Below are 24,152 nucleotides of genomic sequence, written 5' to 3' on the forward strand. Positions count from 1 at the left end.
AGAAGCTGTAGAAGAAGAAGTAGAAGAAGAAGAAGCTGTAGAAGAAGAAGAAGCTGTAGAAGAAGAAGAAGAAGAAGAAGCTGTAGAAGAAGCAGAAGCAGCTGCAGAAGAAGCAGAAGCAGAAGAAGCTGTAGAAGAAGCAGAAGAAGCTGTAGAAGAAGCAGAAGCAGAAGAAGCTGAAGATGCAGAAGAAGCAGAAGAAGCAGAAGAAGAAGCAGAAGAAGCAGAAGAAGCAGAAGAAGAAGCAGAAGAAGCAGAAGAAGCAGAAGAAGAAGAAGAAGAAGCTGAAGAAGAAGAAGAAGAAGAAGCTGAAGAAGCTGAAGAAGAAGCAGAAGCAGAAGAAGCAGAAGCAGAAGAAGAAGCAGAAGAAGCTGAAGAAGAAGCTGAAGCAGAAGAAGCAGAAGCAGAAGAAGAAGCAGAAGAAGCAGAAGAAGCTGAAGAAGAAGAAGCTGAAGAAGAAGAAGCTGAAGAAGAAGAAGAAGAAGCTGAAGAAGAAGAAGAAGAAGAAGAAGCTGAAGAAGAAGCTGTAGAAGAAGCTGTAGAAGAAGAAGAAGAAGCTGAAGAAGAAGCTGTAGAAGAAGAAGAAGAAGCTGTAGAAGAAGAAGAAGAAGCTGTAGAAGAAAAAGAAGAAGCTGTAGAAGAAGTAGAAGCAGAAGAAGAAGCTGTAGAAGAATAAGAAGAAGCTGTAGAAGAATAAGAAGAAGAAGCAGAAGAAGAAGAAGAAGAAGCTGAAGAAGAAGAAGAAGAAGCTGAAGAAGAAGAAGAAGAAGCTGTAGAAGAAGAAGCTGTAGAAGAAGAAGCTGTAGAAGAAGAAGCTGTAGAAGCTGAAGAAGAAGAAGCTGTAGAAGCTGAAGAAGAAGAAGCTGTAGAAGCTGAAGAAGAAGAAGCTGTAGAAGCTGAAGAAGAAGAAGCTGTAGAAGCTGAAGCTGAAGAAGCTGTAGAAGAAGAAGCTGAAGAAGCTGTAGAAGAAGAAGCTGAAGAAGCTGAAGAAGCTGTAGAAGAAGAAGCTGAAGAAGAAGAAGAAGCTGAAGAAGAAGAAGAAGCTGTAGAAGAAGAAGAAGCTGTAGAAGAAGAAGAAGAAGAAGCTGTAGAAGAAGAAGAAGAAGAAGCTGTAGAAGAAGAAGAAGAAGAAGCTGTAGAAGAAGAAGAAGAAGAAGCTGTAGAAGATGAAGCTGTAGAAGCTGTAGAAGAAGCTGAAGAAGCTGTAGAAGAAGCTGAAGAAGAAGAAGAAGCTGTAGAAGGAGAAGAAGCTGAAGAAGAAGCTGAAGAAGAAGCTGTAGAAGAAGAAGAAGCTGTAGAAGAAGAAGAAGAAGAAGCTGTAGAAGAAGAAGAAAAAGAAGCTGAAGCAGAAGAAGAAGAAGAAAAAGAAGCTGAAGCAGAAGAAGCTGAAGCAGAAGAAGAAGAAGAAGAAGCTGAAGCAGAAGAAGAAGAAGAAGAAGCTGAAGCAGAAGAAGAAGAAGAAGAAGAAAAAGAAGAAGAAGAAGAAGAAGCTGAAGCAGAAGAAGAAGAAGCTGAAGCAGAAGAAGAAGAAGAAGAAGAAGAAGCTGAAGCAGAAGAAGAAGAAGAAGAAGAAGAAGAAGAAGAAGAAGCTGAAGCAGAAGAAGCTGAAGCAGAAGAAGAAGAAGAAGAAGAAGAAGAAGAAGAAGAAGAAGAAGCTGAAGCAGAAGCAGAAGCAGAAGCAGAAGCAGAAGAAGAAGAAGAAGAAGCTGAAGCAGAAGAAGAAGCTGAAGCAGAAGAAGCTGTAGAAGAAGAAGCTGTAGAAGAAGAAGCTGTAGAAGAAGAAGCTGTAGAAGAAGAAGCTGTAGAAGAAGAAGCTGTAGAAGAAGAAGCTGTAGAAGAAGAAGCTGTAGAAGAAGAAGCTGTAGAAGAAGAAGCTGTAGAAGAAGAAGAAGCTGAAGCTGAAGAAGAAGAAGCTGAAGCTGAAGAAGAAGAAGCTGAAGAAGAAGAAGAAGAAGAAGCTGAAGAAGAAGAAGAAGAAGAAGCAGTAGAAGCAGAAGCAGAAGAAGAAGAAGAAGCTGAAGCAGAAAAAGAAGCTGAAGCAGAAGAAGCTGTAGAAGAAGAAGCTGTAGAAGAAGAAGCTGTAGAAGAAGAAGCTGTAGAAGAAGAAGCTGTAGAAGAAGAAGCTGTAGAAGAAGAAGCTGTAGAAGAAGAAGCTGTAGAAGAAGAAGCTGTAGAAGAAGAAGCTGTAGAAGAAGAAGAAGCTGAAGAAGAAGAAGCTGAAGCTGAAGAAGAAGAAGCTGAAGAAGAAGAAGAAGCTGAAGAAGAAGAAGAAGAAGAAGCTGAAGAAGAAGAAGAAGAAGAAGCAGTAGAAGAAGAAGCAGTAGAAGAAGAAGAAGCTGTAGAAGAAGAAGAAGCTGTAGAAGAAGAAGGAGCTGTAGAAGAAGCTGTAGAAGAAGAAGAAGCTGTAGAAGAAGAAGAAGAAGCTGAAGAAGAAGAAGAAGAAGCTGTAGAAGAAGAAGAAGAAGCTGTAGAAGAAGAAGAAGAAGCTGTAGAAGAAGAAGAAGAAGCTGTAGAAGAAGAAGAAGAAGCTGTAGAAGAAGAAGAAGCTGAAGAAGCTGTAGAAGAAGAAGAAGCTGTAGAAGCAGAAGAAGCTGTAGAAGAAGAAGAAGCTGTAGAAGAAGATGAAGAAGCTGTAGAAGAAGCTGTAGAAGAAGCTGAAGAAGCTGTAGAAGAAGCTGAAGAAGCTGTAGAAGAAGCTGTAGAAGAAGCTGAAGAAGCTGTAGAAGAAGCTGAAGAAGCTGTAGAAGAAGCTGAAGAAGCTGTAGAAGAAGCAGAAGAAGCAGAAGCAGAAGAAGAAGAAGCTGAAGAAGCTGTAGAAGAAGCTGTAGAAGAAGCTGTAGAAGAAGCTGTAGAAGAAGCTGTAGAAGAAGAAGAAGCTGTAGAAGAAGAAGAAGAAGCTGTAGAAGAAGAAGAAGAAGCTGTAGAAGAAGAAGAAGAAGCTGTAGAAGAAGAAGAAGAAGAAGCTGCAGAAGAAGAAGAAGAATCTGTAGTAGAAGAAGAAGAAGAAGAAGAAGCTGTAGAAGAAGAATCTGTAGAAGAAGAAGCTGTAGAAGAAGAAGAAGAAGCTGTAGAAGAAGAAGAAGAAGAAGCTGTAGAAGAAGAAGCTGTAGAAGAAGAAGCTGTAGAAGAAGAAGCTGTAGAAGAAGAAGAAGAAGCTGCAGAAGAAGCTGTAGAAGAAGCTGTAGAAGAAGCTGTAGAAGAAGAAGAAGCTGTAGAAGAAGAAGAAGCTGTAGAAGAAGAAGAAGCTGTAGAAGAAGAAGAAGAAGCTGTAGAAGAAGAAGAAGAAGCTGTAGAAGAAGAAGAAGAAGAAGAAGAAGAAGCTGTAGAAGAAGCTGTAGAAGAAGAAGAAGCTGTAGAAGAAGAAGAAGCTGTAGAAGAAGAAGAAGCTGTAGAAGAAGAAGAAGCTGTAGAAGAAGCTGTAGAAGAAGAAGAAGCTGTAGAAGAAGCTGTAGAAGAAGAAGAAGCTGTAGAAGAAGAAGTAGAAGAAGAAGAAGCTGTAGAAGAAGAAGAAGCTGTAGAAGAAGAAGAAGAAGAAGAAGCAGAAGAAGCTGTAGAAGAAGCAGAAGCAGAAGAAGCTGTAGAAGAAGCAGAAGCAGAAGAAGCTGAAGATGCAGAAGAAGCAGAAGAAGAAGCAGAAGAAGCAGAAGAAGAAGCAGAAGAAGCAGAAGAAGCAGAAGAAGAAGAAGCTGAAGAAGAAGAAGAAGAAGAAGCTGAAGAAGCTGAAGAAGAAGCAGAAGCAGAAGAAGCAGAAGCAGAAGAAGAAGCAGAAGAAGCTGAGAAGAAGCTGAACAGAGAAGAAGCAGAAGCAGAAGAAGAAGCAGAAGAAGCAGAAGAAGCTGAAGAAGAAGAAGCTGAAGAAGAAGAAGCTGAAGAAGAAGAAGAAGAAGCTGAAGAAGAAGAAGAAGAAGAAGAAGCTGAAGAAGAAGCTGTAGAAGAAGCTGTAGAAGAAGAAGAAGAAGCTGAAGAAGAAGCTGTAGAAGAAGAAGAAGAAGCTGTAGAAGAAGAAGAAGAAGCTGTAGAAGAAGTAGAAGCAGAAGAAGAAGCTGTAGAAGAATAAGAAGAAGCTGTAGAAGAATAAGAAGAAGAAGCAGAAGAAGAAGAAGCTGAAGAAGAAGAAGAAGAAGCTGAAGAAGAAGAAGAAGAAGAAGCTGTAGAAGAAGAAGCTGTAGAAGAAGAAGCTGTAGAAGAAGAAGCTGTAGAAGCTGAAGAAGAAGAAGCTGTAGAAGCTGAAGAAGAAGAAGCTGTAGAAGCTGAAGAAGAAGAAGCTGTAGAAGCTGAAGCTGAAGAAGCTGTAGAAGAAGAAGCTGAAGAAGCTGTAGAAGAAGAAGCTGAAGAAGCTGAAGAAGCTGTAGAAGAAGAAGCTGAAGAAGAAGAAGAAGCTGAAGAAGAAGAAGAAGCTGAAGAAGAAGAAGAAGCTGTAGAAGAAGAAGAAGCTGTAGAAGAAGAAGAAGCTGTAGAAGAAGAAGAAGCTGTAGAAGAAGAAGAAGCTGTAGAAGAAGAAGAAGCTGTAGAAGAAGAAGAAGCTGTAGAAGAAGAAGAAGCTGTAGAAGAAGAAGAAGAAGAAGCTGTAGAAGAAGAAGAAGAAGAAGCTGTAGAAGAAGAAGAAGAAGAAGCTGTAGAAGAAGAAGAAGCTGTAGAAGAAGAAGAAGAAGAAGCTGTAGAAGATGAAGCTGTAGAAGCTGTAGAAGAAGCTGAAGAAGCTGTAGAAGAAGCTGAAGAAGAAGAAGAAGCTGTAGAAGGAGAAGAAGCTGAAGAAGAAGCTGAAGAAGCTGTAGAAGAAGCTGAAGAAGAGAAGCTGTAGAAGAAGCTGTAGAAGAAGAAGAAGCTGAAGAAGAAGAAGAAGCTGTAGAAGAAGCTGAAGAAGAAGAAGAAGCTGTAGAAGAAGCTGAAGAAGAAGAAGAAGCTGAAGAAGAAGAAGAAGCTGTAGAAGAAGCTGAAGAAGAAGAAGCTGTAGAAGAAGCTGAAGCTGTAGAAGAAGAAGAAGCTGTAGAAGAAGCTGAAGAAGAAGAAGAAGCTGTAGAAGAAGCTGAAGAAGAAGAAGAAGCTGTAGAAGAAGATGCTGTAGAAGAAGAAGAAGCTGTAGAAGAAGAAGAAGAAGAAGAAGAAGCTGTAGAAGAAGAAGAAGAAGAAGAAGCTGTAGAAGAAGAAGAAGAAGAAGAAGCTGTAGAAGAAGAAGAAGAAGAAGCTGTAGAAGAAGAAGAAGAAGAAGAAGAAGCTGTAGAAGAAGAAGAAGAAGAAGAAGAAGCTGTAGAAGAAGAAGAAGCAGAAGAAGCTGAAGATGCAGAAGAAGCAGAGAAGAAAGCAGAAGAAGCAGAAGAAGAAGCAGAAGAAGAAGCAGAAGAAGAAGAAGAAGAAGCTGTAGAAGAAGCAGAAGAGCAGAAGGACAGAAGCAGATCAGAAGCAGAAGCGAACTGAAGAAGAAGCAAGAAGCAGAAGAAGCTGAAGAAGAAGCAGAAGCAGAAGAAGCTGAAGAAGAAGAAGCTGAAGAAGAAGAAGCTGAAGAAGAAGAAGAAGAAGCTGAAGAAGAAGAAGAAGAAGCTGAAGAAGAAGAAGCTGAAGAAGAAGAAGAAGAAGAAGAAGAAGCTGAAGAAGAAGCTGAAGAAGAAGCTGAAGAAGAAGCTGTAGAAGAAGAAGAAGAAGCTGTAGAAGAAAAAGAAGAAGCTGTAGAAGAAGAAGAAGCTGTAGAAGAAGAAGCTGTAGAAGCTGAAGAAGCTGTAGAAGCTGTAGAAGCTGAAGAAGAAGAAGCTGTAGAAGCTGAAGAAGAAGAAGGCTGTAGAAGCTGAAGAAGAAGAAGCTGTAGAAGAAGAAGCTGTAGAAGCTGAAGCTGAAGAAGCTGTAGAAGAAGAAGCTGAAGAAGCTGTAGAAGAAGAAGCTGGAAGAAGCTGTAGAAGAAGAAGCTGAAGAAGACTGTAGAAGAAGCTGAAGGAAGAAGCTGTAGAAGAAGAAGCTGAAGAAGCTGTAGAAGAAGAAGCAGCTGAAGAAGCTGTAGAAGAAGCTCGAAGAAGAAGAAGAAGCTGTAGAAGAAGAAGAAGCTGTAGAAGAAGAAGAAGCTGTAGAAGAAGAAGCTGTAGAAGAAGAAAAAGCGGTGAAGAAGAAGAAGCTGTAGAAGAAGAAGAAGCTGTAGAAGAAGAAGAAGAAGCTGTAGAAGAAGAAGAAGCTGTAGAAGAAGAAGAAGAAGCTGTAGAAGAATAAGAAGAAGCTGTAGAAGAAGAAGAAGAAGCTGTAGAAGAAGAAGAAGAAGCTGTAGAAGAAGAAGCTGTAGAAGAAGAAGAAGCTGTAGAAGAATAAGAAGAAGCTGTAGAAGAAGAAGAAGAAGCTGTAGAAGAAGAAGAAGAAGCTGTAGAAGAAGAAGAAGAAGCTGTAGAAGAATAAGAAGAAGCTGTAAGAAGAAGAAGAAGAAGCTGTAGAAGAAGAAGAAGAAGCTGTAGAAGAATAAGAAGAAGCTGTAGAAGAATAAGAAGAAGCTGTAGAAGAATAAGAAGAAGCTGTAGAAGATGAAGCTGTAGAAGAAGCTGAAGAAGCTGTAGAAGAAGCTGAAGAAGAAGAAGCTGTAGAAGAAGCTGTAGAAGGAGAAGAAGCTGTAGAAGAAGCTGAAGAAGCTGTAGAAGAAGCTGAAGAAGCTGTAGAAGAAACTGAAGAAGAAGAAGCTGTAGAAGAAGCTGTAGAAGAAGAAGAAGCTGAAGAAGAAGAAGAAGCTGTAGAAGAAGCTGAAGAAGAAGAAGAGGAAGAAGCCGTAGAAGAAGAAGAAGAAGAAGAAGAAGAAGAAGAAGAAGAAGAAGAAGAAGAAGCTGTAGAAGAAGAAGAAGAAGCTGTAGAAGAAGAAGCTGAAGAAGAAGCTGAAGAAGAAGCAGAAGCAGAAGAAGCTGAAGAAGCTGTAGAAGAAGAAGAAGAAGAAGAAGCTGTAGAAGAAGAAGAAGAAGCTGTAGAGGCTGAAGAAGAAGAAGCTGTAGAAGAAGAAGCTGAAGAGGCTGAAGAAGAAGCTGAAGAAGAAGAAGAAGCTGAAGAAGAAGCTGAAGAAGAAGAAGAAGCTGAAGAAGAAGAAGAAGCTGAAGAAGAAGCTGAAGAAGAAGAAGAAGCTGAAGAAGAAGAAGAAGCTGAAGAAGAAGAAGAAGCTGAAGAAGCTGAAGAAGAAGAAGCTGAAGAAGAAGAAGCTGAAGAAGCTGAAGAAGAAGAAGAAGAAGCTGAAGAAGAAGAAGCTGAAGAAGAAGCTGAAGAAGAAGAAGAAGCTGAAGAAGAAGAAGAAGCTGAAGAAGAAGAAGAAGAAGCTGAAGAAGAAGAAGAAGAAGAAGAAGCTGAAGAAGAAGAAGCTGAAGAAGAAGAAGAAGCTGAAGAAGAAGAAGAAGCTGAAGAAGAAGAAGAAGCTGAAGAAGAAGAAGAAGCTGAAGAAGAAGAAGAAGCTGAAGAAGAAGAAGAAGCTGAAGAAGAAGAAGAAGCTGAAGAAGAAGAAGAAGCTGAAGAAGAAGAAGAAGCTGAAGAAGAAGCTGTAGAAGAAGAAGAAGCTGAAGAAGAAGAAGAAGCAGAAGAAGAAGCAGAAGCTGTAGAAGAAGCTGAAGAAGAAGAAGAGGAAGAAGCCGTAGAAGAAGCCGTAGAAGAAGAAGAAGAAGAAGAAGAAGAAGAAGAAGAAGAAGAAGAAGAAGAAGAAGAAGAAGAAGAAGAAGCTGTAGAAGAAGAAGAAGAAGCTGTAGAAGAAGAAGCTGAAGAAGAAGCTGAAGAAGAAGCAGAAGCAGAAGAAGCTGAAGAAGCTGTAGAAGAAGAAGAAGAAGAAGAAGCTGTAGAAGAAGAAGAAGAAGCTGTAGAGGCTGAAGAAGAAGAAGCTGTAGAAGAAGAAGCTGAAGAGGCTGAAGAAGAAGCTGAAGAAGAAGAAGAAGCTGAAGAAGAAGAAGAAGCTGAAGAAGAAGCTGAAGAAGAAGAAGAAGCTGAAGAAGAAGAAGAAGCTGAAGAAGAAGAAGAAGCTGAAGAAGAAGAAGAAGCTGAAGAAGAAGAAGCTGAAGAAGAAGAAGAAGCTGAAGAAGAAGAAGAAGAAGCTGAAGAAGAAGAAGAAGAAGCTGAAGAAGAAGAAGCTGAAGAAGCTGAAGAAGAAGAAGAAGAAGCTGAAGAAGAAGAAGCTGAAGAAGAAGAAGAAGAAGAAGAAGAAGAAGCTGAAGAAGAAGAAGAAGCTGAAGAAGAAGAAGAAGCTGAAGAAGAAGAAGAAGAAGCTGAAGAAGAAGCTGAAGAAGAAGAAGAAGCTGAAGAAGAAGAAGTAGAAGCTGAAGAAGAAGAAGCTGAAGAAGAAGAAGCTGAAGAAGAAGAAGAAGCTGAAGAAGAAGAAGAAGCTGAAGAAGAAGAAGAAGCTGAAGAAGAAGAAGAAGCTGAAGAAGAAGAAGCTGAAGAAGAAGAAGAAGCTGAAGAAGAAGAAGAAGAAGAAGCTGAAGAAGAAGAAGAAGCTGAAGAAGAAGAAGCTGTAGAAGAAGAAGAAGCTGAAGAAGAAGAAGAAGCAGAAGAAGAAGCAGAAGCTGCAGAAGCAGAAGCTGTAGAAGAAGAAGAAGCTGTAGAAGAAGCAGAAGCTGTAGAAGAAGCAGAAGCTGTAGAAGAAGAAGAAGCTGAAGAAGAAGAAGAAGCTGTAGAAGAAGAAGAAGAAGCTGTAGAAGAAGAAGAAGAAGCTGAAGAAGAAGAAGAAGAAGAAGAAGAAGAAGCTGAAGAAGAAGAAGAAGAAGAAGCTGAAGAAGAAGAAGAAGAAGAAGCTGAAGAAGAAGAAGAAGCTGAAGAAGAAGAAGAAGAAGCTTAAGAAGCTGTAGAAGAAGAAGAAGCTGAAGAAGAAGAAGAAGAAGCTGTAGAAGAAGAAGAAGCTGTAGAAGAATTAGAAGCTGAAGAAGAAGCTGAAGAAGAAGAAGCTGAAGAAGAAGAAGCTGAAGAAGAAGCTGAAGAAGCTGTAGAAGAAGAAGAAGCTGAAGAAGAAGAAGCTGAAGAAGAAGAACAAACTGTAGAAGAAGAAGCTGAAGAAGAAGAAGAAGCAGAAGAAGCAGAAGAAGAAGCAGAAGAAGAAGAAGAAGAAGCTGTAGAAGAAGAAGAAGCTGTAGAAGAAGCAGAAGCTGTAGAAGAAGAAGAAGAAGAAGAAGAAGAAGTTGTAGAAGAAGAAGAAGAAGCTGTAGAAGAAGAAGCTGAAGAAGAAGAAGAAGCTGAAGCTGAAGAATAAGCTGAAGAAGAAGCTGAAGAAGAAGCTGAAGAAGAAGAAGAAGAAGAAGAAGCTGAAGCTGAAGAAGAAGAAGCTGAAGAAGAAGAAGAAGAAGAAGAAGAAGAAGAAGAAGAAGCTGAAGAAGAAGAAGAAGCAGAAGAAGCAGTAGAGAAGAAGAAGCAGTAGAGAAGAAGAAGAAGAAGAAGAAGAAGAAGAAGCAGTAGAAGAAGAAGCTGTAGAAGAAGAAGAAGCTGTAGAAGAAGAAGAAGCTGTAGAAGAAGCTGTAGAAGAAGAAGAAGCTGTAGAAGAAGAAGAAGAAGCTGTAGAAGAAGAAGAAGAAGCTGAAGAAGAAGAAGAAGAAGAAGCTGTAGAAGAAGAAGAAGCTGTAGAAGAAGAAGAAGCTGTAGAAGAAGAAGAAGCTGTAGAAGAAGCTGAAGAAGCTGTAGAAGAAGCTGAAGAAGCTGTAGAAGAAGCTGTAGAAGAAGCTGTAGAAGAAGAAGAAGAAGAAGAAGAAGCTGTAGAAGAAGCTGTAGAAGAAGCTGTAGAAGAAGAAGAAGAAGAAGAAGCTGTAGAAGAAGCTGTAGAAGAAGCTGTAGAAGAAGAAGAAGAAGCTGTAGAAGAAGCTGTAGAAGAAGAAGAAGAAGCTGTAGAAGAAGCTGTAGAAGAAGAAGCTGTAGAAGAAGCTGTAGAAGAAGAAGAAGAAGCTGTAGAAGAAGAAGAAGAAGCAGTAGAAGAAGAAGAAGCTGTAGAAGAAGAAGAAGAAGAAGCTGTAGAAGAAGAAGAAGAAGAAGCTGTAGAAGAAGAAGCTGTAGAAGAAGAAGCTGTAGAAGAAGAAGAATAAGAAGCTGTAGAAGAAGAAGCTGTAGAAGAAGAATAAGAAGCTGTAGAAGAAGAATAAGAAGCTGTAGAAGAAGAATAAGAAGCTGTAGAAGAAGAAGCTGTAGAAGAAGAAGCTGTAGAAGCTGTAGAAGAAGAAGCTGTAGAAGAAGAAGCTGTAGAAGAAGAAGCTGTAGAAGAAGAAGCTGTAGAAGAAGCTGAAGAAGAAGCTGTAGAAGAAGCTGTAGAAGAAGCTGTAGAAGAAGCTGAAGAAGCTGTAGAAGAAGCTGAAGAAGCTGTAGAAGAAGAAGAAGCTGAAGAAGAAGAAGAAGAAGCTGAAGAAGAAGAAGAAGAAGAAGCTGAAGAAGAAGAAGAAGAAGAAGCTGAAGAAGAAGAAGAAGCTGTAGAAGAAGAAGAAGCTGTAGAAGAAGAAGAAGCTGTAGAAGAAGCTGTAGAAGAAGAAGAAGAAGCTGTAGAAGAAGAAGTAGAAAAAGAAGAAGCTGTAGAAGAAGAAGAAGCTGTAGAAGAAGAAGCTGTAGAAGAAGAAGCTGTAGAAGAAGAAGCTGTAGAAGAAGAAGCTGTAGAAGAAGAAGCTGTAGAAGAAGAAGTAGAAGAAGAAGAAGCTGTAGAAGAAGAAGAAGAAGAAGCTGTAGAAGAAGCTGTAGAAGAAGAAGAAGAAGAAGAAGAAGAAGAAGAAGAAGAAGAAGAAGAAGAAGAAGCAGAAGCAGAAGAAGCTGTAGAAGAAGCAGAAGAAGCTGTAGAAGAAGCAGAAGAAGCTGAAGAAGCAGAAGAAGCAGAAGAAGCAGAAGCAGAAGAAGCAGAAGAAGCAGAAGCTGAAGAAGCTGAAGCAGAAGAAGCTGAAGCAGAAGAAGCTGAAGCAGAAGAAGCTGAAGCAGAAGAAGCTGAAGCAGAAGAAGCTGAAGAAGAAGAAGCTGAAGAAGAAGAAGCTGAAGAAGAAGAAGCTGAAGAAGAAGCTGAAGAAGAAGAAGCTGAAGAAGAAGAAGCTGAAGAAGAAGAAGCTGAAGAAGAAGAAGCTGAAAAAGAAGAAGCTGAAGAAGAAGAAGCTGAAGAAAAAGAAGCTGAAGAAGAAGAAGCTGAAGAAGAAGAAGCTGAAGAAGAAGAAGCTGTAGAAGAAGCTGTAGAAGAAGCTGTAGAAGAAGCTGTAGAAGAAGAAGAAGAAGCTGAAGAAGAAGAAGAAGAAGAAGCTGAAGAAGAAGAAGAAGCTGAAGAAGAAGCTGTAGAAGAAGCTGTAGAAGAAGAAGAAGAAGAAGCTGTAGAAGAAGAAGAAGAAGCTGTAGAAGAAGAAGAAGAAGCTGTAGAAGAAGAAGAAGAAGCTGTAGAAGAAGAAGAAGAAGCTGAAGAAGCTGTAGAAGCTGTAGAAGAAGAAGAAGCTGTAGAAGCTGTAGAAGAAGCTGAAGAAGAAGAAGCTGAAGAAGAAGCTGAAGAAGAAGCTGAAGAAGAAGAAGAAGCTGAAGAAGAAGCTGAAGAAGAAGAAGAAGCTGAAGAAGAAGAAGAAGAAGAAGAAGAAGCTGTAGAAGAAGAAAAAGCTGTAGAAGAAGAAGAAGCTGTAGAAGAAGAAGAAGCTGTAGAAGAAGAAGAAGCTGTAGAAGAAGAAGAAGAAGCTGTAGAAGAAGAAGAAGAAGAAGAAGAAGAAGCTGTAGAAGAAGAAGAAGCAGTAGAAGAAGCAGAAGCTGAAGAAGAAGAAGAAGCAGAAGCTGTAGAAGAAGAAGAAGCCGAAGCTGTAGAAGAAGAAGAAGAAGAAGAAGCAGTAGAAGAAGCTGTAGAAGAAGAAGAAGAAGCTGTAGAAGAAGAAGAAGAAGAAGAAGAAGAAGAAGAAGCTGTAGAAGCTGTAGAAGAAGAAGAAGAAGAAGCTGTAGAAGAAGAAGAAGAAGAAGCTGTAGAAGAAGCAGAAGCTGTAGAAGAAGAAGAAGAAGAAGCTGTAGAAGAAGAAGAAGCTGTAGAAGCTGTAGAAGAAGAAGCTGTAGAAGAAGAAGAAGCTGTAGAAGAAGAAGAAGCTGTAGAAGAAGAAGAAGCTGTAGAAGAAGAAGTAGCTGTAGAAGAAGAAGAAGCTGTAGAAGAAGAAGCTGTAGAAGAAGAAGAAGAAGAAGAAGAAGCAGAAGCTGTAGAAGAAGAAGAAGCTGTAGAAGAAGAAGAAGCTGTAGAAGAAGAAGAAGAAGAAGAAGCTGTAGAAGAAGAAGAAGAAGAAGCTGTAGAAGAAGCAGAAGCTGTAGAAGAAGAAGAAGAAGCTGTAGAAGAAGCAGAAGCTGTAGAAGAAGCAGAAGCTGTAGAAGAAGAAGAAGAAGAAGAAGCTGTAGAAGAAGAAGGAGAAGAAGAAGAAGAAGCTGTAGAAGAAGAAGAAGCTGTAGAAGAAGAAGAAGAAGAAGAAGAAGCTGTAGAAGAAGAAGAAGAAGAAGAAGCTGTAGAAGAAGAAGCTGTAGAAGAAGAAGCTGTAGAAGAAGAAGCTGTAGAAGAAGAAGAAGAAGCTGTAGAAGCTGTAGAAGAAGCTGTAGAAGAAGCTGTAGAAGAAGCTGTAGAAGAAGCTGTAGAAGAAGCTGTAGAAGAAGCTGTAGAAGAAGAAGAAGCTGTAGAAGAAGCTGTAGAAGAAGAAGAAGCTGTAGAAGAAGAAGAAGAAGAAGAAGCTGTAGAAGAAGAAGAAGAAGAAGAAGCTGAAGCAGAAGAAGAAGAAGAAGAAGCTGTAGAAGAAGAAGAAGAAGAAGAAGAAGCTGTAGAAGAAGAAGAAGAAGAAGAAGAAGCTGAAGCAGAAGAAGAAGAAGAAGAAGAAGAAGCTGTAGAAGAAGAAGAAGAAGAAGAAGCTGTAGAAGAAGAAGAAGAAGAAGAAGAAGCTGAAGCAGAAGAAGAAGAAGAAGAAGAAGCTGAAGCAGAAGAAGAAGAAGAAGAAGAAGAAGCTGAAGCAGAAGAAGAAGAAGAAGAAGCTGAAGAAGAATCTGTAGAAGAAGAAGAAGCTGTAGAAGAAGAAAAAGCTGTAGAAGAAGAAGAAACTGTAGAAGAAGAAGAAGAAGAAGAAGAAGCTGTAGAAGAAGAAGAAGCTGAAGAAAAAGCTGTAGAAGAAGAAGAAGAAGCTGAAGAAGAAGAAGAAGCTGAAGAAGAAGAAGAAGCTGTAGAAGAAGAAGAAGCTGTAGAAGAAGAAGAAGCTGTAGAAGAAGAAGAAGCTGTAGAAGAAGAAGAAGCTGTAGAAGAAGAAGAAGCTGAAGAAGAAGAAGAAGCTGTAGAAGAAGAAGAAGCTGTAGAAGAAGCAGAAGCTGTAGAAGAAAAAGAAGCAGAAGCTGTAGAAGAAGAAGAAGAATAAGAAGAAGCTGTAGAAGAAGAAGAAGCTGCAGAAGAAGAAGAAGAAGAAGAAGAAGAAGCTGTAGAAGAAGAAGAAGAAGAAGAAGAAGCTGTAGAAGAAGAAGAAGAAGAAGAAGAAGCTGTAGAAGAAGAAGAAGAAGCAGCAGCTGTAGAAGAAGAAGAAGAAGCAGAAGCTGTAGAAGAAGCAGAAGAAGCAGAAGCTGTAGAAGAAGCAGAAGCTGTAGAAGAAGAAGCTGTAGAAGAAGAAGCTGTAGAAGAAGAAGAAGAAGAAGAAGAAGAAGAAGAAGAAGAAGAAGCTGTAGAAGAAGAAGAAGAAGAAGCTGTAGAAGAAGCAGAAGAAGAAGCTGTAGAAGAAGAAGAAGAAGAAGGTGTAGAAGAAGAAGAAGAAGAAGGTGTAGAAGAAGCTGTAGAAGAAGAAGAAGAAGAAGAAGCAGAAGAAGAAGAAGAAGAAGAAGCAGAAGCTGTAGAAGAAGAAGCAGAAGCTGTAGAAGAAGAAGCAGAAGCTGTAGAAGAAGAAGAAGCTGTAGAAGAAGAAGAAGAAGAAGCTGTAGAAGAAGAAGAAGCTGTAGAAGAAGAAGAAGAAGAAGAAGAAGAAGAAGAAGAAGCTGTAGAAGAAGAAGAAGAAGAAGCTGTAGAAGAAGAAGAAGAAGAAGCTGTAGAAGAAGAAGAAGAAGAAGAAGAAGAAGCTGTAGAAGAAGAAGAAGAAGAAGAAGAAGAAGAAGAAGCTGTAGAAGAAGAAGAAGAAGAAGAAGCTGTAGAAGAAGAAGAAGAAGAAGCTGTAGAAGAAGAAGAAGAAGCTGTAGAAGAAGAAGAAGAAGAAGAAGCTGTAGAAGAAGAAGAAGAAGAAGCTGTAGAAGAAGAAGAAGAAGAAGAAGCTGTAGAAGAAGAAGAAGAAGAAGAAGAAGAAGCTGTAGAAGAAGCTGTAGAAGAAGAAGAAGCTGTAGAAGAAGAAAAAAAGAAGCTGTAGAAGAAGAAGAAGAAGCTGTAGAAGAAGAAGAAGCTGTAGAAGCTGTAGAAGAAGAAGAAGCTGTAGAAGAAGAAGAAGAAGAAGAAGCTGAAGCAGAAGAAGAAGAAGAAGAAGAAGCAGAAGAAGAAGAAGAAGCTGAAGAAGAAGAAGAAGAAGCTGAAGCAGAAGAAGAAGAACCTGAAGCTGAAGCAGAAGCAGAAGCTGAAGCAGAAGAAGCTGAAGCAGAAGAAGAAGCTGAAGCAGAAGAAGAAGCTGAAGCAGAAGAAGCTGAAGCAGAAGAAGAAGAAGAAGAAGCTGTAGAAGAAGAAGCTGTAGAAGAAGAAGCAGTAGAAGAAGAAGCTGTAGAAGAAGAAGCTGTAGAAGAAGAAGCTGAAGAAGAAGAAGCTGAAGAAGAAGAAGAAGCTGAAGAAGAAGAAGAAGAAGAAGAAGAAGAAGAAGAAGAAGAAGAAGCAGTAGAAGAAGAAGAAGAAGAAGAAGAAGAAGAAGAAGAAGAAGAAGAAGCAGTAGAAGAAAAAGAAGAAGAAGAAGAAGAAGAAGCAGTAGAAGAAGAAGAAGAAGAAGCTGTAGAAGAAGAAGAAGCTGTAGAAGAAGAAGAAGCTGTAGAAGAAGAAGAAGCTGTAGAAGAAGAAGAAGAAGCTGAAGAAGAAGAAGAAGAAGCTGTAGAAGAAGAAGAAGAAGCTGTAGAAGAAGAAGAAGAAGCTGTAGAAGAAGAAGAAGAAGCTGAAGAAGCAGAAGCTGTAGAAGAAGAAGAAGCTGTAGAAGAAGAAGAAGCTGTAGAAGAAGAAGAAGCTGTAGAAGAAGAAGAAGCTGTAGAAGAAGAAGAAGCTGTAGAAGAAGCTGAAGAAGCTGTAGAAGAAGCTGAAGAAGCTGTAGAAGAAGCTGAAGAAGCTGTAGAAGAAGCTGAAGAAGCTGTAGAAGAAGCTGAAGAAGCTGTAGAAGAAGAAGAAGCTGAAGAAGCTGTAGAAGAAGAAGAAGCTGAAGAAGCTGTAGAAGAAGAAGAAGCTGAAGAAGCTGTAGAAGAAGAAGAAGCTGAAGAAGCTGTAGAAGAAGAAGAAGCTGAAGAAGCTGTAGAAGAAGAAGAAGAAGAAGCTGTAGAAGAAGAAGCTGAAGAAGCTGTAGAAGAAGAAGCTGAAGAAGCTGTAGAAGAAGCTGAAGAAGCTGTAGAAGAAGCTGAAGAAGCTGTGGAAGAAGCTGAAGAAGCAGAAGAAGAAGAAGAAGAAGCAGAAGAAGCAGAAGAAGAAGCTGTAGAAGAAGAAGAAGAAGCTGTAGAAGAAGCTGTAGAAGAAGAAGAAGAAGAAGAAGAAGAAGAAGCTGTAGAAGAAGAAGAAGCTGTAGAAGAAGAAGAAGAAGAAGAAGAAGAAGAAGAAGAAGCTGTAGAAGAAGAAGAAGCTGTAGAAGAAGAAGAAGAAGAAGAAGAAGCTGTAGAAGAAGAAGAAGCTGTAGAAGAAGAAGCTGTAGAAGAAGAAGAAGCTGTAGAAGAAGAAGAAGAAGAAGAAGAAGCTGTAGAAGAAGAAGAAGAAGAAGCTGTAGAAGAAGAAGAAGAAGAAGAAGAAGAAGCTGTAGAAGAAGCTGAAGAAGAAGAAGAAGCTGTAGAAGAAGCTGTAGAAGAAGAAGAAGCTGTAGAAGAAGAAGAAGAAGAAGAAGCTGTAGAAGAAGAAGAAGAAGAAGAAGAAGCTGTAGAAGAAGAAGAAGAAGCTGTAGAAGAAGAAGAAGAAGAAGAAGAAGAAGAAGAAGAAGAAGAAGAAGCTGTAGAAGAAGAAGAAGAAGAAGAAGAAGAAGAAGCTGTAGAAGAAGAAGCTGTAGAAGAAGAAGAAGAAGAAGAAGAAGAAGAAGCTGTAGAAGAAGAAGAAGCTGTAGAAGAAGAAGAAGCTGTAGAAGAAGAAGAAGAAGAAGAAGAAGAAGAAGAAGAAGAAGCTGTAGAAGAAGAAGAAGAAGAAGAAGAAGAAGAAGAAGCTGTAGAAGAAGAAGAAGAAGAAGAAGAAGCTGTAGAAGAAGAAGAAGAAGAAGAAGAAGAAGCTGTAGAAGAAGAAGAAGAAGAAGAAGAAGAAGAAGCTGTAGAAGAAGAAGAAGAAGAAGAAGAAGAAGCTGTAGAAGAAGCTGTAGAAGAAGAAGAAGCTGTAGAAGAAGAAGAAGAAGAAGAAGAAGCTGTAGAAGAAGAAGAAGAAGAAGAAGCTGTAGAAGAAGAAGAAGAAGAAGAAGCTGTAGAAGAAGAAGAAGAAGAAGAAGAAGCTGTAGAAGAAGAAGAAGAAGAAGAAGCTGTAGAAGAAGAAGAAGAAGAAGAAGAAGAAGAAGAAGCTGTAGAAGAAGAAGAAGAAGAAGAAGAAGAAGAAGAAGAAGAAGAAGAAGAAGCTGTAGAAGAAGAAGAAGAAGAAGCTGTAGAAGAATCAGAAGAAAAAGAAGAAGCTGTAGAAGAAGAAGAAGAAGCTGTAGAAGAAGAAGAAGAAGCTGTAGAAGAAGAAGAAGAAGCTGTAGAAGAAGAAGAAGAAGCTGTAGAAGAAGAAGAAGAAGAAGAAGAAGAAGCTGTAGAAGAAGAAGAAGAAGAAGAAGAAGAAGCTGTAGAAGATGCTGTAGAAGAAGCTGTAGAAGAAGCTGTAGAAGAAGCTGTAGAAGAAGAAGAAGCTGTAGAAGAAGAAGAAGAAGCTGTAGAAGAAGAAGAAGAAGCTGTAGAAGAAGAAGAAGAAGCTGAAGAAGAAGAAGAAGAAGCTGTAGAAGAAGAAGAAGCTGTAGAAGAAGAAGAAGAAGCTGTAGAAGAAGAAGAAGAAGCTGTAGAAGAAGAAGAAGAAGCTGTAGAAGAAGAAGAAGAAGCTGTAGAAGAAGAAGAAGAAGCTGTAGAAGAAGAAGAAGAAGCTGTAGAAGAAGAAGCTGTAGAAGAAGAAGAAGAAGCTGTAGAAGAAGAAGTAGAAGAAGAAGCTGTAGAAGAAGAAGAAGCTGTAGAAGAATCTGTAGAAGAAGAAGAAGCTGTAGAAGAATCTGTAGAAGAAGAAGAATCTGTAGAAGAAGAAGAATCTGTAGTAGAAGAAGAAGCTGTAGAAGAAGAAGCTGTAGAAGAATCTGTAGAAGAAGAAGAAGCTGTAGAAGAATCTGTAGAAGAAGAAGAAGCTGTAGAAGAATCTGTAGAAGAAGAAGAAGCTGTAGAAGAAGAAGCTGTAGAAGAAGCAGAAGCAGAAGAAGCTGTAGAAGAAGCAGAAGCAGAAGAAGCTGTAGAAGAAGCAGAAGAAGCTGTAGAAGAAGCAGAAGCAGAAGAAGCTGAAGAAGAAGCAGAAGAAGCTGTAGAAGAAGCAGAAGCAGAAGAAGCTGAAGAAGCAGAAGAAGCAGAAGAAGAAGCAGAAGAAGCAGAAGAAGAAGAAGCTGAAGAAGCTGAAGAAGAAGCAGAAGAAGCAGAAGAAGCTGAAGAAGAAGCAGAAGCAGAAGAAGCAGGAGCAGAAGAAGAAGCAGAAGAAGAAGAAGCTGAAGAAGAAGAAGCAGAAGAAGCAGAAGAAGAAGAAGCTGAAGAAGAAGAAGCTGAAGAAGAAGAAGAAGAAGAAGCTGAAGAAGAAGAAGCTGAAGAAGAAGAAGCTGAAGAAGAAGAAGCAGAAGAAGAAGAAGCAGAAGAAGAAGAAGAAGAAGCAGAAGAAGAAGAAGAAGAAGAAGAAGCTGTAGAAGAAGAAGCTGTAGAAGAAGAAGAAGAAGCTGTAGAAGAAGAAGAAGAAGCTGTAGAAGAAAAAGAAGAAGCTGTAGAAGAATAAGAAGAAGAAGCTGTAGAAGAATAAGAAGAAGCAGAAGCTGAAGAAGCTGTAGAAGAAGCTGAAGAAGCTGTAGAAGAAGAAGCTGTAGAAGAAGAAGCTGTAGAAGCTGTAGAAGCTGTAGAAGAAGAAGCTGTAGAAGCTGAAGAAGAAGCTGTAGAAGCTGAAGAAGAAGAAGCTGTAGAAGCTGAAGAAGAAGAAGCTGTAGAAGCTGAAGAAGAAGAAGCTGTAGAAGCTGAAGAAGAAGAAGCTGTAGAAGCTGAAGCTGAAGAAGCTGTAGAAGAAGAAGCTGAAGAAGCTGTAGAAGAAGAAGCTGAAGAAGCTGTAGAAGAAGAAGCTGAAGAAGCTGTAGAAGAAGAAGAAGAAGCTGTAGAAGAAGAAGAAGAAGCTGTAGAAGAAGAAGAAGAAGCTGTAGAAGAATAAGAAGAAGCTGTAGAAGATGAAGCTGTAGAAGAAGCTGAAGAAGCTGTAGAAGAAGCTGAAGAAGAAGAAGAAGCTGTAGAAGAAGCTGTAGAAGGAGAAGAAGCTGTAGAAGAAGCTGAAGAAGCTGTAGAAGAAGAAGAAGCTGAAGAAGAAGAAGAAGCTGTAGAAGAAGAAGAAGCTGTAGAAGAAGCTGAAGAAGAAGAAGAAGCTGTAGAAGAAGCTGTAGAAGAAGCTGAAGAAGAAGAAGCTGTAGAAGAAGAAGAAGCTGTAGAAGAAGAAGAAGCTGTAGAAGAAGAAGAAGAAGAAGAAGCAGTAGAAGGAGAAGAAGAAGATGAAGAAGCAGCTGTAGAAGAAGAAGAAGAAGAAGAAGAAGAAGAAGAAGAAGCTGTAGAAGAAGAAGATGCAGAAGAAGCTGTAGAAGAAGAAGAAGAAGAAGAAGAAGAAGCTGTAGAAGAAGAAGCTGTAGAAGCTGTAGAAGAAGAAGCTGTAGAAGAAGAAGCTGTAGAAGCTGTAGAATAAGAAGCTGTAGAAGAAGCTGTAGAAGAAGAAGAAGCTGAAGAAGAAGAAGAAGCTGTAGAAGAAGAAGAAGCTGTAGAAGAAGAAGAAGCTGTAGAAGAAGAAGAAGAAGCTGTAGAAGAAGAAGAAGAAGCTGTAGAAGAAGAAGAAGAAGCTGTAGAAGAAGAAGAAGCTGTAGAAGAAGAAGAAGAAGCTGTAGAAGAAGAAGTAGAAGAAGAAGAAGCTGTAGAAGAAGAAGAAGCTGTAGAAGAATCTGTAGAAGAAGAAGAAGCTGTAGAAGAATCTGTAGAAGAAGAAGAATCTGTAGAAGAAGAAGAATCTGTAGTAGAAGAAGAAGCTGTAGAAGAAGAAGCTGTAGAAGAAGAAGCTGTAGAAGAAGAAGAAGCTGTAGAAGAAGAAGAAGAAGAAGAAGCTGTAGAAGAATCTGTAGAAGAAGAAGAAGCTGTAGAAGAAGAAGCTGTAGAAGAAGCAGAAGAAGCTGTAGAAGAAGCAGAAGCAGAAGAAGCTGTAGAAGAAGCAGAAGCAGAAGAAGCTGCAGAAGCAGAAGAAGCTGTAGAAGAAGCAGAAGCAGAAGAAGCTGAAGAAGAAGCAGAAGCAGAAGAAGCTGTAGAAGAAGCAGAAGCAGAAGAAGCTGAAGAAGCAGAAGAAGCAGAAGAAGAAGCAGAAGAAGAAGAAGCTGAAGAAGCTGAAAAAGAAGCAGAAGAAGCAGAAGAAGCTGAAGAAGAAGCAGAAGCAGAAGAAGCAGGAGCAGAAGAAGCAGGAGCAGAAGAAGAAGCAGAAGAAGAAGAAGCTGAAGAAGAAGAAGCAGAAGAAGAAGAAGAAGAAGAAGCTGAAGAAGAAGAAGAAGCAGAAGAAGAAGAAGAAGAAGAAGCTGAAGAAGAAGAAGAAGCTGAAGAAGAAGAAGAAGAAGAAGAAGAAGAAGAAGAAGAAGCTGAAGAAGAAGAAGAAGCTGAAGAAGAAGAAGAAGCTGAAGAAGAAGAAGAAGAAGAAGAAGAAGAAGAAGAAGAAGAAGCTGAAGAAGAAGAAGCTGAAGAAGAAGAAGCTGAAGAAGAAGAAGCTGAAGAAGAAGAAGCTGAAGAAGAAGAAGCTGAAGAAGAAGCAGAAGAAGAAGAAGAAGAAGCAGAAGAAGAAGAAGCTGTAGAAGAAGAAGAAGAAGCTGTAGAAGAAGAAGAAGAAGCTGTAGAAGAAGAAGAAGAAGCTGTAGAAGAAAAAGAAGAAGCTGTAGAAGAATAAGAAGAAGAAGCTGTAGAAGAATAAGAAGAAGCAGAAGCTGAAGAAGCTGTAGAAGAAGCTGAAGAAGCTGTAGAAGAAGAAGCTGTAGAAGCTGTAGAAGCTGTAGAAGAAGAAGCTGTAGAAGCTGAAGAAGAAGAAGCTGTAGAAGCTGAAGAAGAAGAAGCTGTAGAAGCTGAAGAAGAAGAAGAAGCTGAAGAAGAAGAAGAAGCTGAAGAAGAAGAAGAAGAAGAAGAAGAAGAAGCTGAAGAAGAAGCTGTAGAAGAAGAAGAAGAAGCTGTAGAAGAAGAAGAAGAAGCTGTAGAAGAATAAGAAGAAGAAGCAGTAGAAGAATAAGAAGAAGAAGCAGTAGAAGAATAAGAAGAAGAAGCAGTAGAAGAATAAGAAGAAGAAGAAGAAGCTGAAGAAGAAGCTGAAGAAGCTGAAGCTGTAGAAGAAGAAGCTGTAGAAGAGGAAGCTGTAGAAGAAGAAGCTGTAGAAGAAGAAGCTGTAGAAGAAGAAGCTGAAGAAGCTGTAGAAGCTGAAGAAGAAGAAGCTGTAGAAGCTGAAGAAGAAGCTGTAGAAGCTGAAGAAGAAGAAGCTGTAGAAGCTGAAGAAGAAGAAGCTGTAGAAGCTGAAGAAGAAGAAGCTGTAGAAGCTGAAGCTGAAGAAGCTGTAGAAGCTGAAGCTGAAGAAGCTGTAGAAGAAGAAGCTGAAGAAGCTGAAGAAGAAGAAGCTGAAGAAGCTGTAGAAGAAGCTGAAGAAGAAGAAGCTGTAGAAGAAGAAGAAGCTGTAGAAGAAGAAGAAGCTGTAGAAGAAGAAGAAGCTGTAGAAGAAGAAGAAGCTGTAGAAGAAGAAGCTGAAGAAGCTGTAGAAGAAGCTGAAGAAGAAGAAGAAGCTGTAGAAGAAGCTGTAGAAGAAGCTGAAGAAGCTGTAGAAGAATAAGAAGAAGCTGTAGAAGAAGAAGAAGCTGTAGAAGAAGAAGAAGAAGCTGTAGAAGAAGAAGAAGAAGCTGTAGAAGAAGAAGAAGCTGTAGAAGAAGAAGAAGAAGCTGTAGAAGAAGAAGAAGAAGCTGTAGAAGAAGAAGAAGAAGCTGTAGAAGAATAAGAAGAAGCTGTAGAAGAAGAAGAAGAAGCTGTAGAAGAATAAGAAGAAGCTGTAGAAGATGAAGCTGTAGAAGCTGTAGAAGAAGCTGTAGAAGAAGCTGTAGAAGGAGAAGAAGCTGTAGAAGAAGCTGTAGAAGAAGAAGCTGTAGAAGAAGAAGCTGTAGAAGAAGCTGTAGAAGAAGCTGTAGAAGAAGAAGAAGCTGAAGAAGAAGAAGAAGCTGTAGAAGAAGCTGAAGAAGAAGAAGAAGCTGTAGAAGAAGCTGAAGAAGAAGAAGAAGCTGAAGAAGAAGAAGAAGCTGTAGAAGAAGCTGTAGAAGAAGCTGTAGAAGAAGAAGAAGAAGCTGTAGAAGAAGAGGAAGCTGTAGAAGAAGAAGAAGAAGCTGTAGAAGAAGAAGAAGCTGTAGAAGAAGAAGAAGAAGCTGTAGAAGAAGAAGAAGAAGCTGTAGAAGAAGAAGAAGCTGTAGAAGAAGAAGAAGCTGTAGAAGAAGAAGAAGAAGAAGAAGAAGAAGAAGCTGTAGAAGAAGAAGAAGAAGAAGAAGCTGTAGAAGAAGAAGAAGCTGTAGAAGAAGAAGAAGAAGAAGCTGTAGAAGAAGAAGAAGAAGAAGCTGTAGAAGAAGAAAAAGCTGTAGAAGAAGCTGTAGAAGAAGAAGAAGAAGAAGCTGTAGAAGAAGCTGAAGAAGCTGAAGAAGCTGTAGAAGAAGAAGCTGAAGAAGCTGTAGAAGAAGAAGAAGCTGTAGAAGAAGAAGAAGAAGAAGGTGTAGAAGAAGAAGAAGAAGAAGGTGTAGAAGAAGAAGAAGAAGAAGGTGTAGAAGAAGCTGTAGAAGAAGAAGAAGAAGAAGAAGAAGAAGAAGCAGAAGAAGAAGAAGAAGAAGAAGCAGAAGCTGTAGAAGAAGAAGCAGAAGCTGTAGAAGAAGAAGCAGAAGCTGTAGAAGAAGAAGAAGCTGTAGAAGAAGAAGAAGAAGAAGCTGTAGAAGAAGAAGAAGCTGTAGAAGAAGAAGAAGAAGAAGAAGAAGAAGAAGAAGCTGTAGAAGAAGAAGAAGAAGAAGCTGTAGAAGAAGAAGAAGAAGAAGCTGTAGAAGAAGAAGAAGAAGAAGAAGAAGAAGCTGTAGAAGAAGAAGAAGAAGAAGAAGAAGAAGAAGAAGCTGTAGAAGAAGAAGAAGAAGAAGAAGCTGTAGAAGAAGAAGAAGAAGAAGCTGTAGAAGAAGAAGAAGAAGCTGTAGAAGAAGAAGAAGAAGAAGAAGCTGTAGAAGAAGAAGAAGAAGAAGCTGTAGAAGAAGAAGAAGAAGAAGAAGCTGTAGAAGAAGAAGAAGAAGAAGAAGAAGAAGCTGTAGAAGAAGCTGTAGAAGAAGAAGAAGCTGTAGAAGAAGAAAAAAAGAAGCTGTAGAAGAAGAAGAAGAAGCTGTAGAAGAAGAAGAAGCTGTAGAAGCTGTAGAAGAAGAAGAAGCTGTAGAAGAAGAAGAAGAAGAAGAAGCTGAAGCAGAAGAAGAAGAAGAAGAAGAAGCAGAAGAAGAAGAAGAAGCTGAAGAAGAAGAAGAAGAAGCTGAAGCAGAAGAAGAAGAACCTGAAGCTGAAGCAGAAGCAGAAGCTGAAGCAGAAGAAGCTGAAGCAGAAGAAGAAGCTGAAGCAGAAGAAGAAGCTGAAGCAGAAGAAGCTGAAGCAGAAGAAGAAGAAGAAGAAGCTGTAGAAGAAGAAGCTGTAGAAGAAGAAGCAGTAGAAGAAGAAGCTGTAGAAGAAGAAGCTGTAGAAGAAGAAGCTGAAGAAGAAGAAGCTGAAGAAGAAGAAGAAGCTGAAGAAGAAGAAGAAGAAGAAGAAGAAGAAGAAGAAGAAGCAGTAGAAGAAGAAGAAGAAGAAGAAGAAGAAGAAGAAGAAGAAGAAGAAGCAGTAGAAGAAAAAGAAGAAGAAGAAGAAGAAGAAGCAGTAGAAGAAGAAGAAGAAGAAGCTGTAGAAGAAGAAGAAGCTGTAGAAGAAGAAGAAGCTGTAGAAGAAGAAGAAGCTGTAGAAGAAGAAGAAGAAGCTGAAGAAGAAGAAGAAGAAGCTGTAGAAGAAGAAGAAGAAGCTGTAGAAGAAGAAGAAGAAGCTGTAGAAGAAGAAGAAGAAGCTGAAGAAGCAGAAGCTGTAGAAGAAGAAGAAGCTGTAGAAGAAGAAGAAGCTGTAGAAGAAGAAGAAGCTGTAGAAGAAGAAGAAGCTGTAGAAGAAGAAGAAGCTGTAGAAGAAGCTGAAGAAGCTGTAGAAGAAGCTGAAGAAGCTGTAGAAGAAGCTGAAGAAGCTGTAGAAGAAGCTGAAGAAGCTGTAGAAGAAGCTGAAGAAGCTGTAGAAGAAGAAGAAGCTGAAGAAGCTGTAGAAGAAGAAGAAGCTGAAGAAGCTGTAGAAGAAGAAGAAGCTGAAGAAGCTGTAGAAGAAGAAGAAGCTGAAGAAGCTGTAGAAGAAGAAGAAGCTGAAGAAGCTGTAGAAGAAGAAGAAGAAGAAGCTGTAGAAGAAGAAGCTGAAGAAGCTGTAGAAGAAGAAGCTGAAGAAGCTGTAGAAGAAGCTGAAGAAGCTGTAGAAGAAGCTGAAGAAGCTGTGGAAGAAGCTGAAGAAGCAGAAGAAGAAGAAGAAGAAGCAGAAGAAGCAGAAGAAGAAGCTGTAGAAGAAGAAGAAGAAGCTGTAGAAGAAGCTGTAGAAGAAGAAGAAGAAGAAGAAGAAGAAGAAGCTGTAGAAGAAGAAGAAGCTGTAGAAGAAGAAGAAGAAGAAGAAGAAGAAGAAGCTGTAGAAGAAGAAGAAGCTGTAGAAGAAGAAGAAGAAGAAGAAGAAGCTGTAGAAGAAGAAGAAGCTGTAGAAGAAGAAGCTGTAGAAGAAGAAGAAGCTGTAGAAGAAGAAGAAGAAGAAGAAGAAGCTGTAGAAGAAGAAGAAGAAGAAGCTGTAGAAGAAGAAGAAGAAGAAGAAGAAGAAGCTGTAGA

The sequence above is a fragment of the Staurois parvus genome, unplaced genomic scaffold, assembly GCF_062004578.1.
Source record: "Staurois parvus isolate SC_StPar_1 unplaced genomic scaffold, SC_StPar_1.0 ptg000340l, whole genome shotgun sequence".
Classification (NCBI taxonomy): Eukaryota; Metazoa; Chordata; class Amphibia; order Anura; family Ranidae; genus Staurois; species Staurois parvus.